General features: G+C 28.1%; 1 pseudogene; it reads right to left on the reverse strand.

The window, feature by feature from the left end:
• LOC129352716 (uncharacterized) overlaps positions 1-12,850 on the reverse strand; it is a 16,147-nt pseudogene extending 3,297 nt beyond the window's left edge.
• Between the last annotated feature and the right edge of the window lie 145 nt (positions 12,851-12,995).

Raw genomic sequence — 12,995 nt, forward strand, 5'->3', positions numbered from 1 at the left:
AGTTATAACTTTAATAATGAAGTTATAACTTTATTAATGAAGTTATGACTATAATAATGAAGTTATGACTTTATTAATGAAGTTATGACTTTAATAATGAAGTTATGACTTTAATAATGAAGTTATGACTTTATTAATGAAGTTATGACTTTATTAATAAAGTTATGACTTTATTAATGAAGTTATAACTTTAATAATGAAGTTATGACTTTATTAATGAAGTTATGACTATAATAATGAAGTTATGACTTTATTAATGAATTATGACTTTAATAATGAAGTTATGACTTTAATAATGAAGTTATGACTTTATTAATAAAGTTATGACTTTATTAATGAAGTTATAACTTTAATAATGAAGTTATAACTTTATTAATGAAGTTATGACTATAATAATGAAGTTATAACTATAATAATGAAGTTATGACTTTATTAATGAAGTTATGACTTTAATAATGAAGTTATGACTTTATTAATAAAGTTATGACTTTATTAATAAAGTTATGACTTTAATAATGAAGTTATGACTTTATTAATGAAGTTATGACTATAATAATGAAGTTATGACTTTATTAATGAAGTTATGACTTTAATAATGAAGTTATGACTTTAATAATGAAGTTATGACTTTATTATTAAAGTTATAACTTTATTAATGAAGTTATAACTTTAATAATGAAGTTATAACTTTAATAATAAAGTTATAACTATAATAATGAAGTTATAACTATAATAATGAAGTTAGAACTTTATTAATGAAGTTATGACTTTAATAATGAAGTTATGACTTTAATAATGAAGTTATGACTTTATTATTAAAGTTATGACTTTATTAATGAAGTTATAACTTTATTAATGAAGTTATAACTATAATAATGAAGTTATGACTTTATTAATGAAGTTATGACTTTAATAATGAAGTTATGACTTTATTAATGAAGTTATAACTATAATAATGAAGTTATAACTTTATTAATGAAGTTATAACTATAATAATGAAGTTATGACTTTAATAATGAAGTTATGACTTTATTAATGAAGTTATAACTATAATAATGAAGTTATGACTTTATTAATGAAGTTATGACTTTATTAATGAAGTTATGACTTTAATAATGAAGTTATGACTATAATAATGAAGTTATGACTTTATTAATGAAGTTATGACTTTATTAATGAAGTTATGACTTTATTAATGAAGTTATAACTATAATAATGAAGTTAGAACTTTATTAATGAAGTTATGACTTTAATAATGAAGTTATGACTTTAATAATGAAGTTATGACTTTAATAATGAAGTTATGACTTTAATAATGAAGTTATGATTTTATTAATGAAGTTATAACTATAATAATGAAGTTATGACTTTATTAATGAAGTTATGACTTTATTAATGAAGTTATGACTTTATTAATGAAGTTATGACTTTATTAATGAAGTTATGACTTTATTAATGAAGTTATGACTATAATAATGAAGTTATGACTTTATTAATGAAGTTATGACTTTATTAATGAAGTTATGACTTTATTAATGAAGTTATGACTTTAATAATGAATTTATAACTATAATAATGAAGTTATGACTTTATTAATGAAGTTATGACTATAATAATGAAGTTATGACTTTATTAATGAAGTTATGACTTTATTAATGAAGTTATAACTATAATAATGAAGTTATGACTTTATTAATGAAGTTATAACTATAATAATGAAGTTATGACTTTATTAATGAAGTTATGACTTTATTAATGAAGTTATGACTTTATTAATGAAGTTATAACTTTATTAATGAAGTTATAACTATAATAATGAAGTTATAACTTTATTAATGAAGTTATAACTTTAATAATGAAGTTATAACTATAATAATGAAGTTATGACTTTATTAATGAAGTTATAACTTTAATAATAAAGTTATAACTTTAATAATGAAGTTATAACTATAATAATGAAGTTATAACTATAATAATGAAGTTATAACTATAATAATGAAGTTATGACTTTAATAATGAAGTTATAACTTTAATAATGAAGTTATAACTATAATAATGAAGTTATGACTTTATTAATGAAGTTATGACTTTATTAATGAAGTTATGACTTTAATAATGAAGTTATGACTATAATAATGAAGTTATGACTTTATTAATGAAGTTATGACTTTATTAATGAAGTTATGACTTTATTAATAAAGTTATGACTTTATTAATGAAGTTATAACTTTAATAATGAAGTTATAACTTTATTAATGAAGTTATGACTATAATAATGAATTATGACTTTATTAATGAAGTTATGACTTTAATAATGAAGTTATGACTTTAATAATGAAGTTATGACTTTATTAATGAAGTTATGACTTTATTAATAAAGTTATGACTTTATTAATGAAGTTATAACTTTAATAATGAAGTTATGACTTTATTAATGAAGTTATGACTATAATAATGAAGTTATGACTTTATTAATGAAGTTATGACTTTAATAATGAAGTTATGACTTTAATAATGAAGTTATGACTTTAATAATGAAGTTATGACTTTAATAATGAAGTTATAACTTTAATAATAAAGTTATAACTATAATAATGAAGTTATAACTATAATAATGAAGTTATAACTATAATAATGAAGTTAGAACTTTATTAATGAAGTTATGACTTTAATAATGAAGTTATGACTTTATTAATAAAGTTATGACTTTATTAATAAAGTTATGACTTTAATAATGAAGTTATGACTTTATTAATGAAGTTATGACTATAATAATGAAGTTATGACTTTATTAATGAAGTTATGACTTTAATAATGAAGTTATGACTTTAATAATGAAGTTATGACTTTATTAATAAAGTTATGACTTTATTAATGAAGTTATAACTTTAATAATGAAGTTATAACTTTATTAATGAAGTTATGACTATAATAATGAAGTTATAACTATAATAATGAAGTTATGACTTTATTAATGAAGTTATGACTTTAATAATGAAGTATGACTTTATTAATAAAGTTATGACTTTATTAATAAAGTTATGACTTTATTAATGAAGTTATAACTTTATTAATGAAGTTATAACTATAATAATGAAGTTATGACTTTATTAATGAAGTTATGACTTTAATAATGAAGTTATGACTTTATTAATGAAGTTATAACTATAATAATGAAGTTATAACTTTATTAATGAAGTTATAACTATAATAATGAAGTTATGACTTTAATAATGAAGTTATGACTTTATTAATGAAGTTATAACTATAATAATGAAGTTATGACTTTATTAATGAAGTTATGACTTTATTAATGAAGTTATGACTTTAATAATGAAGTTATGACTATAATAATGAAGTTATGACTTTATTAATGAAGTTATGACTTTATTAATGAAGTTATGACTTTATTAATGAAGTTATGACTTTATTAATGAAGTTATGACTATAATAATGAAGTTATGACTTTATTAATGAAGTTATGACTTTAATAATGAAGTTATGACTTTAATAATGAAGTTATGACTTTATTAATAAAGTTATGACTTTATTAATGAAGTTATAACTTTAATAATGAAGTTATAACTTTAATAATGAAGTTATAACTATAATAATGAAGTTATAACTATAATAATGAAGTTATGACTTTATTAATGAAGTTATAACTTTAATAATGAAGTTATAACTTTATTATTAAAGTTATAACTTCATTATTAAAGTTATAACTTTATTAATGAAGTTATAACTTTAATAATGAAGTTATAACTTTAATAATGAAGTTATAACTATAATAATGAAGTTATAACTATAATAATGAAGTTATGACTTTAATAATAAAGTTATAACTTCATTATTAAAGTTATAACTTCATTATTAAAGTTATAACTTCAATAATGAAGTTATGACTTTATTAATAAAGTTATGACTTTATTAATGAAGTTATAACTTTATTAATGAAGTTATGACTATAATAATGAAGTTATAACTATAATAATGAAGTTATGACTTTATTAATGAAGTTATGACTTTAATAATGAAGTTATAACTTTAATAATGAAGTTATGACTTTAATAATGAAGTTATAACTTTAATAATGAAGTTATAACTATAATAATGAAGTTATAACTATAATAATGAAGTTATGACTTTAATAATAAAGTTATAACTTTAATAATGAAGTTATGACTTTATTAATAAAGTTATGACTATAATAATGAAGTTATGACTTTATTAATGAAGTTATGACTTTATTAATGAAGTTATGACTTTATTAATGAAGTTATGACTATAATAATGAAGTTATGACTTTATTAATGAAGTTATGACTTTAATAATGAAGTTATGACTTTAATAATGAAGTTATGACTTTATTAATAAAGTTATGACTTTATTAATGAAGTTATAACTTTAATAATGAAGTTATAACTTTAATAATGAAGTTATAACTATAATAATGAAGTTATAACTATAATAATGAAGTTAGGACTTTATTAATGAAGTTATGACTTTAATAATGAAGTTATGACTTTATTAATAAAGTTATGACTTTATTAATAAAGTTATGACTTTATTAATGAAGTTATAACTTTAATAATGAAGTTATAACTTTAATAATGAAGTTATAACTATAATAATGAAGTTATAACTATAATAATGAAGTTATGACTTTAATAATGAAGTTATGACTTTATTAATAAAGTTATGACTTTATTAATGAAGTTATAACTTTAATAATGAAGTTATGACTTTATTAATAAAGTTATGACTTTATTAATGAAGTTATAACTTTATTAATGAAGTTATGACTATAATAATGAAGTTATAACTATAATAATGAAGTTATGACTTTATTAATGAAGTTATGACTTTAATAATGAAGTTATAACTTTAATAATGAAGTTATGACTTTAATAATGAAGTTATAACTATAATAATGAAGTTATAACTATAATAATGAAGTTATGACTTTATTAATGAAGTTATGACTTTATTAATGAAGTTATGACTTTAATAATGAAGTTATGACTTTATTAATAAAGTTATGACTATATAATGAAGTTATAACTTTAATAATGAAGTTATAACTATAATAATGAAGTTATAACTTTAATAATGAAGTTATAACTTTAATAATGAAGTTATAACTTTAATAATGAAGTTATAACTATAATAATGAAGTTATAACTTTATTAATGAAGTTATAACTTTAATAATGAAGTTATAACTTTATTAATGAAGTTATGACTTTAATAATGAAGTTATAACTTTAATAATGAAGTTATGACTTTAATAATGAAGTTATAACTATAATAATGAAGTTATAACTTTAATAATGAAGTTATAACTTTATTAATGAAGTTATAACTTTATTAATGAAGTTATAACTTTATTAATGAAGTTATGACTTTAATAATGAAGTTATGACTTTAATAATGAAGTTATGACTTTAATAATGAAGTTATGACTTTAATAATGAAGTTATAACTATAATAATGAAGTTATAACTTTAATAATGAAGTTATAACTTTATTAATGAAGTTATAACTTTAATAATGAAGTTATAACTTTATTAATGAAGTTATAACTTTAATAATGAAGTTATAACTTTAATAATGAAGTTATAACTTTATTAATGAAGTTATAACTTTATTAATGAAGTTATAACTTTATTAATGAAGTTATAACTTTAATAATGAAGTTATGACTTTAATAATGAAGTTATGACTTTATTAATGATGTTATGACTTTAATAATAAAGTTATAACTATAATAATGAAGTTATAACTATAATAATGAAGTTAGAACTTTATTAATGAAGTTATGACTTTAATAATGAAGTTATGACTTTAATAATGAAGTTATAACTTTAATAATGAAGTTATAACTTTAATAATGAAGTTATAACTTTAATAATGAAGTTATGACTTTAATAATAAAGTTATAACTATAATAATGAAGTTATAACTTTAATAATGAAGTTATAACTATAATAATGAAGTTATAACTTTAATAATGAAGTTATAACTTTATTAATGAAGTTATAACTTTAATAATGAAGTTATGACTTTAATAATGAAGTTATAACTTTAATAATGAAGTTATAACTTTAATAATGAAGTTATAACTTTATTAATGAAGTTATAACTTTAATAATGAAGTTATGACTTTAATAATGAAGTTATAACTTTAATAATGAAGTTATGACTTTAATAATGAAGTTATAACTTTAATAATGAAGTTATAACTTTATTAATGAAGTTATAACTTTAATAATGAAGTTATGACTTTAATAATAAAGTTATAACTATAATAATGAAGTTATAACTTTAATAATGAAGTTATAACTTTATTAATGAAGTTATAACTTTATTAATGAAGTTATAACTTTATTAATGAAGTTATAACTTTAATAATGAAGTTATAACTTTATTAATGAAGTTATGACTTTAATAATGAAGTTATGACTTTAATAATGAAGTTATAACTTTATTAATGAAGTTATAACTTTAATAATGAAGTTATAACTTTATTAATGAAGTTATAACTTTAATAATGAAGTTATAACTTTAATAATAAAGTTATAACTATAATAATGAAGTTATAACTTTAATAATGAAGTTATAACTTTATTAATAAATTTATTATGTTGCTCAGTGAAAACAGAGTCGATGGTTAAACTCTGCTGTGAATCAGCTGCTGTCTGTGACGTTTCCATCAGTCCTGATGTTAAATGTGTTTTAACATGGTGATATGTTTGTTATTAGTTATTGATTTGATTCTTCTTGTTTTATAAAGACTCGTAATTTTCTGGACGCCTCTTTTCTTTCGGATCCTGTGAGGAGAAATAAGTTTGCAGCTTCATCACCTGGTGCTGTCGGGGCCTCCACTGAGCCGCCCTCATGCTGCACAGAGCAGGGTACCTAGATGGGCCGAGCGGATCCACCTTCAAGATGGAGGCGGTGCGGGCGGTGCCGTCCAGCGCTCTGAGCTCCAGCTGCTCCTCAGAGGTCAGATCCTTCTCTCCATCGTCCTCCAGTCTTTTCCAGGAGATCCGGACCTCAGGAGGAAACATGCCTGAGGCCAGACACAGCAGGAGGCCCCTGCGGCCCGCCGGGCGCTGGAGGCTGCTGGGTACACGCTCACCACGGGCTTCACTACCGGATTCACTACCGGATCATCTGCAGCTTGGAGGCAGAAACACATCCAGTCAGCAGCAGCATCTTTATGTCAGAAACGTTTCCACAGGATTCAGACTCCAAACTTGAACTGGGATCAATTTATTATCAGAGAATCTGATTGTCTCATTTCTTCTGGTTACAAGAAACTGAGTTTTAGAAAAACAGAAAATTTATGTTTTAAATCAGATTTTAAACTTTACAGAGAAATGGATCTGCTGGTTGAAGAGATTTTAACTATTTATTTGTAATAATTCTGTTTATTTACTGAATATGGACCAATTCACAACAAATGAAGATATTTTACAAAACTAATTTTAATTCAGTCTCATGTATTGATCCTGGTTTTCAAACAGGTCAATAAACTCCATCAATCATTCACAGTAGAAACCAGCAGGTTGATTGTTTTATAGATGAAGTTTTTCAGTCAAACTGATTTTGTTTCCTGTCTTCACTGCGGGGCCCCGCAGGGCCCCGTGTTGGGCTCCGACTTTCTCTTTGGTTTATTTACAGAAACGTTGGTTTCCTTCCTCTGACTGAAACTCTGCAGCTTCAAACCTTTAAAGCAGCTGAAAATAACATCCACAGTTTATCAGGCTGAACATCAAATATTATATAAATCCACAGATATTAAACTATTTACATTATGATACATTTATACATATTATTGGAACAAAGATTTCTGTATCAAATACAAATTTAAATTAAATGAGTTGATTTTCTTGCCACTGATTCATCATAAAACTGTTTTTATATATTTGATCAAATTTAAACGGTTAATTTTTTAAAACTGTAAAAATGTTTTGTTGAAAACTAAAATCATAGATTGATGCAACAATACGGCAAATTTTATATTCAGCTGTGATAAAATGTAATAAATATCTTCCACATTTTAACTATATTTACATTTGAGCTTTAAATTTTTCTAATAACATTTCAATATTTGAAAATTGAGAAGAAAAAATAATAATTAATAATTAATTAAAAAGTTTCTCTTCTCTGAATAATTTTTTTGTATTCATAGAAAATATAAACGACTGAATGTTGGTCATATTTTAGTTGATTTTCCATATTTATAAATATTAGATTTAAACATTGATAACATAAATGTTTCTTAAATATCTTTATTAAACCTTGCAGGTTTTTTTAAGTAAAGTTTTTCTGAACCTTTCTGTGAACATTTGTAAGATTTTCAATTCTTTACCAGATGAACATTTTTATCGACTTCAGAGACTTTAAAATATTAAAGACAATAAACCCAAAATATCTGGAACGTTTTAAATGTTTTATAAAATAATAACTTTTCATTTTAATGTTAAGGAAACCAGAGAGTTTATCATCATTTTCTCTACTAATGATAGAATGATTAAACTGATTAAAACATTTTAACTTGTGGTTTAAAACAGCAGAAGGAAAATAAAAGTTCTTACAAACAGTTTGGTTCCAGAACCAAAGAGACATGAGAATCCTCTACGCAGTGAGACAGAAAAAACCGTCTGATGCTTCGGGTCTCACTCTTAATATTATTGTTATTATTAATATTATTATTATTAATATTATTTTCCTCTGTCAGCTCCATATCACTCTGAGTTTTAGCATTTAGTAAATCCATGAGGATATTTTGCAGTATTAAACATTTATGAATAATATTATCAGATATTAAAGCATCAATATTGGTAAAAAGGAAATACATTTATTTTAGATTATTCTTGGATTTTTGAATGTTTTTCATCAACTGTTGATGTTTCCATGATTAATTTTCTATTAATAATAAAAACTAACATGTAAATCCTGAAGCAGCAGAAAAACATAAAACACATTTTAACATTTTAACTCCAGTGAAACCAGTAAATGTTGATTCTTACCGATTACAAACAGTTTATTATATCATATTTTCTCTGTTTGCTTCATGTAATTTTGAGTTTTAGTCCTAATTAAAGGACTAAACTGAGTTTTCCAGTAATTAGACTTAATAATAAAATAATAAAATCTCAGCTTTAGAGAAAGAAAAGATAAAAATCTCCAACAGCTGAAAAAACACATTTAGCTGTTTGTGAATTTTACATTTGTTTTCATAAAAATCCACATTTTATAAAACAAATCTCTATAATGAAAACCAGTAAATGTTGGTTCTTACCGATGACATACAGTTTGGTTCCGGAACCAAAGATCCATTCAACCCACAGTGAGACAAACTGATACAAAAACCCTTCAGCTGTTTCTGGTTTTATTATCTCTTTTCTCTGTTAGTCTCAAGTTTATAGTAAATCTATAAAGAATATTTTACAATAATTAGACTTTTACAGAATATATTGCAGAGTTACTGAGAGTTTACAGAAACTCTCTATTATTGGTTAAAATAGTCAAATTATTTTATAAAGTTCAACATGTTTCTAACACTGAGTTTTAGCACTGAGTTAACATATAAACAATATTTTACAGTAATTTAGACTTTTATTAGCAATGTTAGCAAATATTACAGTTTACAGATATTATTCTATATATTTAAGTTTTATCAACTGTTGATGTTTCCTTGATTAATTTTCTATTAATAATAAAAACTAACATGAAAATCCTGAAGCAGCAGAAAAACATAAAACACATTTTAACATTTTAACTCCAGTGAAACCAGTAAATGTTGATTCTTACCAGTTACATACAGTTTGGTTCCAGATCCAAAGATGGGATAAAGATAGGCACGGCCATCACTCATCCCACAATGAAACAAGCTGATACAAAAACCTGTCGGCTGATTTTTGTGTCTTAATGCATCAATATTTTCTCTGCAGCTTCATAAAAGTTTCAGTTTTCAGGATTAAAGTGTTTATCAGAAATGAGTCTGTTTATATCATCACAGCTGCACTGAAAGGAAACTTCGTCTCTTCCAACAACAAAGTTCAGCTGCTTTGATCTCCACTGAAACCCAGTAAGTGTTGGTTCTTACCGGTTCCATCCAGTCTGGCTCCAGAACCAAAAGCGGTACCAGTATCCTCCACAGAAACCAGCCTGCTGCTGACCGGGTCGGCTGAGGGGAACCGGTCCAGATGATGCAGCAGAATCAGGTTTCAGCTCCATCATGAGTTTCAACACGGCTGCTGAGTGGATCAGAACCGACCTGCTGAGGTTCTGGTGGATCAGAACCGACCTGCTGAGGTTCTGGTGGATCAGAACCGACCTGCTGAGGTTCTGGTGGATCAGAACCGACCTGCTGAGGTTCTGGTGGATCAGAACCGACCTGCTGAGGTTCTGGTGGATCAGAACCGACCTGCTGAGGTTCTGAGTGGATCAGAACTGACCCGCTGAGGTTCTGGTGGATCAGAACCATCAGAAATGTGCTGTGAAGGTCCAAAGTGGTTCTGAAGGAAGTTCTGCAGACATCCTGTCTGAAAGCTCCAGTCTCTCCCAGTGGGTCTCCTGGTTCTACAGTCTGAGCTGCAGCTGCTGAGATCTCCTACAGTCATGAATGCAGCATGGAGGTCTGAGATCTCCTACAGTCATGAATGCAGCATGGAGGTCTGTAGTTTCCTGAGGTCATGAATGCAGCATGGAGGTCTGAGATCTCCTACAGTCATGAATGCAGCATGGAGGTCTGAGATCTCCTACGGTCATGAATGCAGCATGGAGGTCTGTGGTTTCCTGAGGTCATGAATGCAGCATGAGGTCTGTGGTTTCCTGGAGGCTGATGGTACCATGAAGTTCACATTTATCAGGTGGAATGGAGACAGCAGAGGTCATGACCTTTGACCTGCTGCCTTCTGACTCTCTGAGAAAACCTGCAGCTTCACTAAGAGTGTGAACAGCAGAGCCGGCCCAATGCAGAAGCAAAACTAAGCAGCTGCTTGGGGCCCCAAAGCTTCAGGGCCCATAAATACAGTTGATCACTGATCACTGATCAATTGGTTATTGATAATAAAAATGATGTTAAAACTTAAATGTTGGATGTAAAGGAGAGTTTACTTTATAAAGTGGAAAGAACAATCAGTCAAGGGCCGAATCAGGGCCAGAGGCCCCTCTGGGCCCCGTCTAGAGCCGCCCCTGTTGGTCCAGCACTGATCCAATCAGAACCTGCAGCTCAACCAGATCAACTCTCTCATCACCTCAGCAGGTCAAAGGTCAGGAAAACGGCAGCTAGCTTCTCTGCAGACCCCACACATTCTGGACACAAAACTGATTGGACTTTACCTTCAGGGCTTGGTTCCGATCCAAACTCCCATAAACTGGTGTTCTTTATTAACCAGCAAACCGGCCTGACCTTTAACCCCTGAGAGAACCTGGAGTAAAGAGGAAAATGAGAAAAATCAGAACCAACAGAGCAACCCGAAGGCTTCCAGAACCGAAGCAGAACCTCAACAGAACCTCGTCAGAACCTCAGCAGAACCTCAGCAGAACCTCAGCAGAACCTGAGCAGAACCTCAACAGAACCTGAGCAGAACCTCAGCAGAACCTGAGCAGAACCTCAGCAGAACCTCAGCAGAACCTCAGCAGAACCACAGCAGAACCGCAGCAGAACCTCAGCAGAACCGCAGCAGAACCTGAGCAGAACCTCAACAAAACCTGAGCAGAACCTCAACAGAACCTCAGGCTGGTCTCTTCCATCACATTGATGCAGGAATTCATGCAAAAGGAGCCCAGACCAGAACTGATTATTGATGATCTGTAATAGTTTATTACTGATCAATTGGACCTGATGTAGGTCCAATAATTTAACTCACCAGAACCATCTGGATCCTCTGAGAAGCAGAAACAACCAGAATAAAAAATGGACCCAAAGCTTCTTGACTTATAAAATAAACTAAAATTATCTGCTGAACGTGTTTTTTCTCTACAATATATTAATATCAAACCTATTAGTGATGAAGAGGATGATGATCTCATTATTGATGATCTCATTATTGATCCTGTATCTGAAACAATAGGAATGAAAACCATCAATTATTGAATAAATCCAACAAATTGATAAAATCTTCAGAGTTTATTGTAATAAAATGATGAAACATTAAAGACTCAGAGAGTCTCTGTGTGAGATGGAGGTGAAATCAGTGAACCTGGGCTGTGGTTTACTGCTCTCTATGTCACAAACTGACATCTGATCATCTGGAGGTTTTTTTCAGGCTCAGAACGAATCATTTCTCACTGTGGGGACCAGAGATCCAACAGCTGCAGTAGTAGGAGGCTGAATGAACGTCTGCAACATTTTCAATCTTCAGTTCACAGCTGTTCTGATTTCTCTCAGCTGAGAAATCATTTTGCTGGGGATGATTGAAAGGTTTTTCTGTGCTATCATCACTGGTGATATAGAGAATAGCTCTGAATGTTTCTGTATCTTTCTTCTGGTACCAGACTACTTCATAACGACACGGCCCAGTCTCACAGCTGAAGGAGACGCTCTCCCCGGTTCTCCTGGTCAGACTCAGGTCCTTCTGAACCAGCTGTGTTCCCACAGCAGCCAGCGCTGTAGAGACACAGACAGACAGACAGACAGACAGACAGGTGAAGGTTAGTGTGACAGTGTTTGTTCCAGGTGTTGGCTCCTGATTGGCTGGAAACACTCACCTGAACCCAGCCAGCACAGAGCAGCAGCTGGGAGGAAAAGCATTGTGTGCAGTGGTGTTTCCTCTGGTGAACCTGGGGAGAAGTGGCTCTGATGCAGCTGAGGCCAAACAAGGACGAGCTGAGAGATCAGACCAGGGCCACGTGGTTTCTAGCAGAGGAACCAAAGCTCCCATCAGCCCCTGCAGCCCAAAGAAGAGGAAGCTGCTGATTGGACGGTCAGAGGAAGATGCTGATTGGATCATCAGAGGAAGATGCTGCTGCTTTCAA

The sequence above is a fragment of the Poeciliopsis prolifica genome, unplaced genomic scaffold (assembly GCF_027474105.1).
Source record: "Poeciliopsis prolifica strain line A6 unplaced genomic scaffold, Auburn_PproV2 SCAFFOLD079, whole genome shotgun sequence".
Taxonomy (NCBI): Eukaryota; Metazoa; Chordata; class Actinopteri; order Cyprinodontiformes; family Poeciliidae; genus Poeciliopsis; species Poeciliopsis prolifica.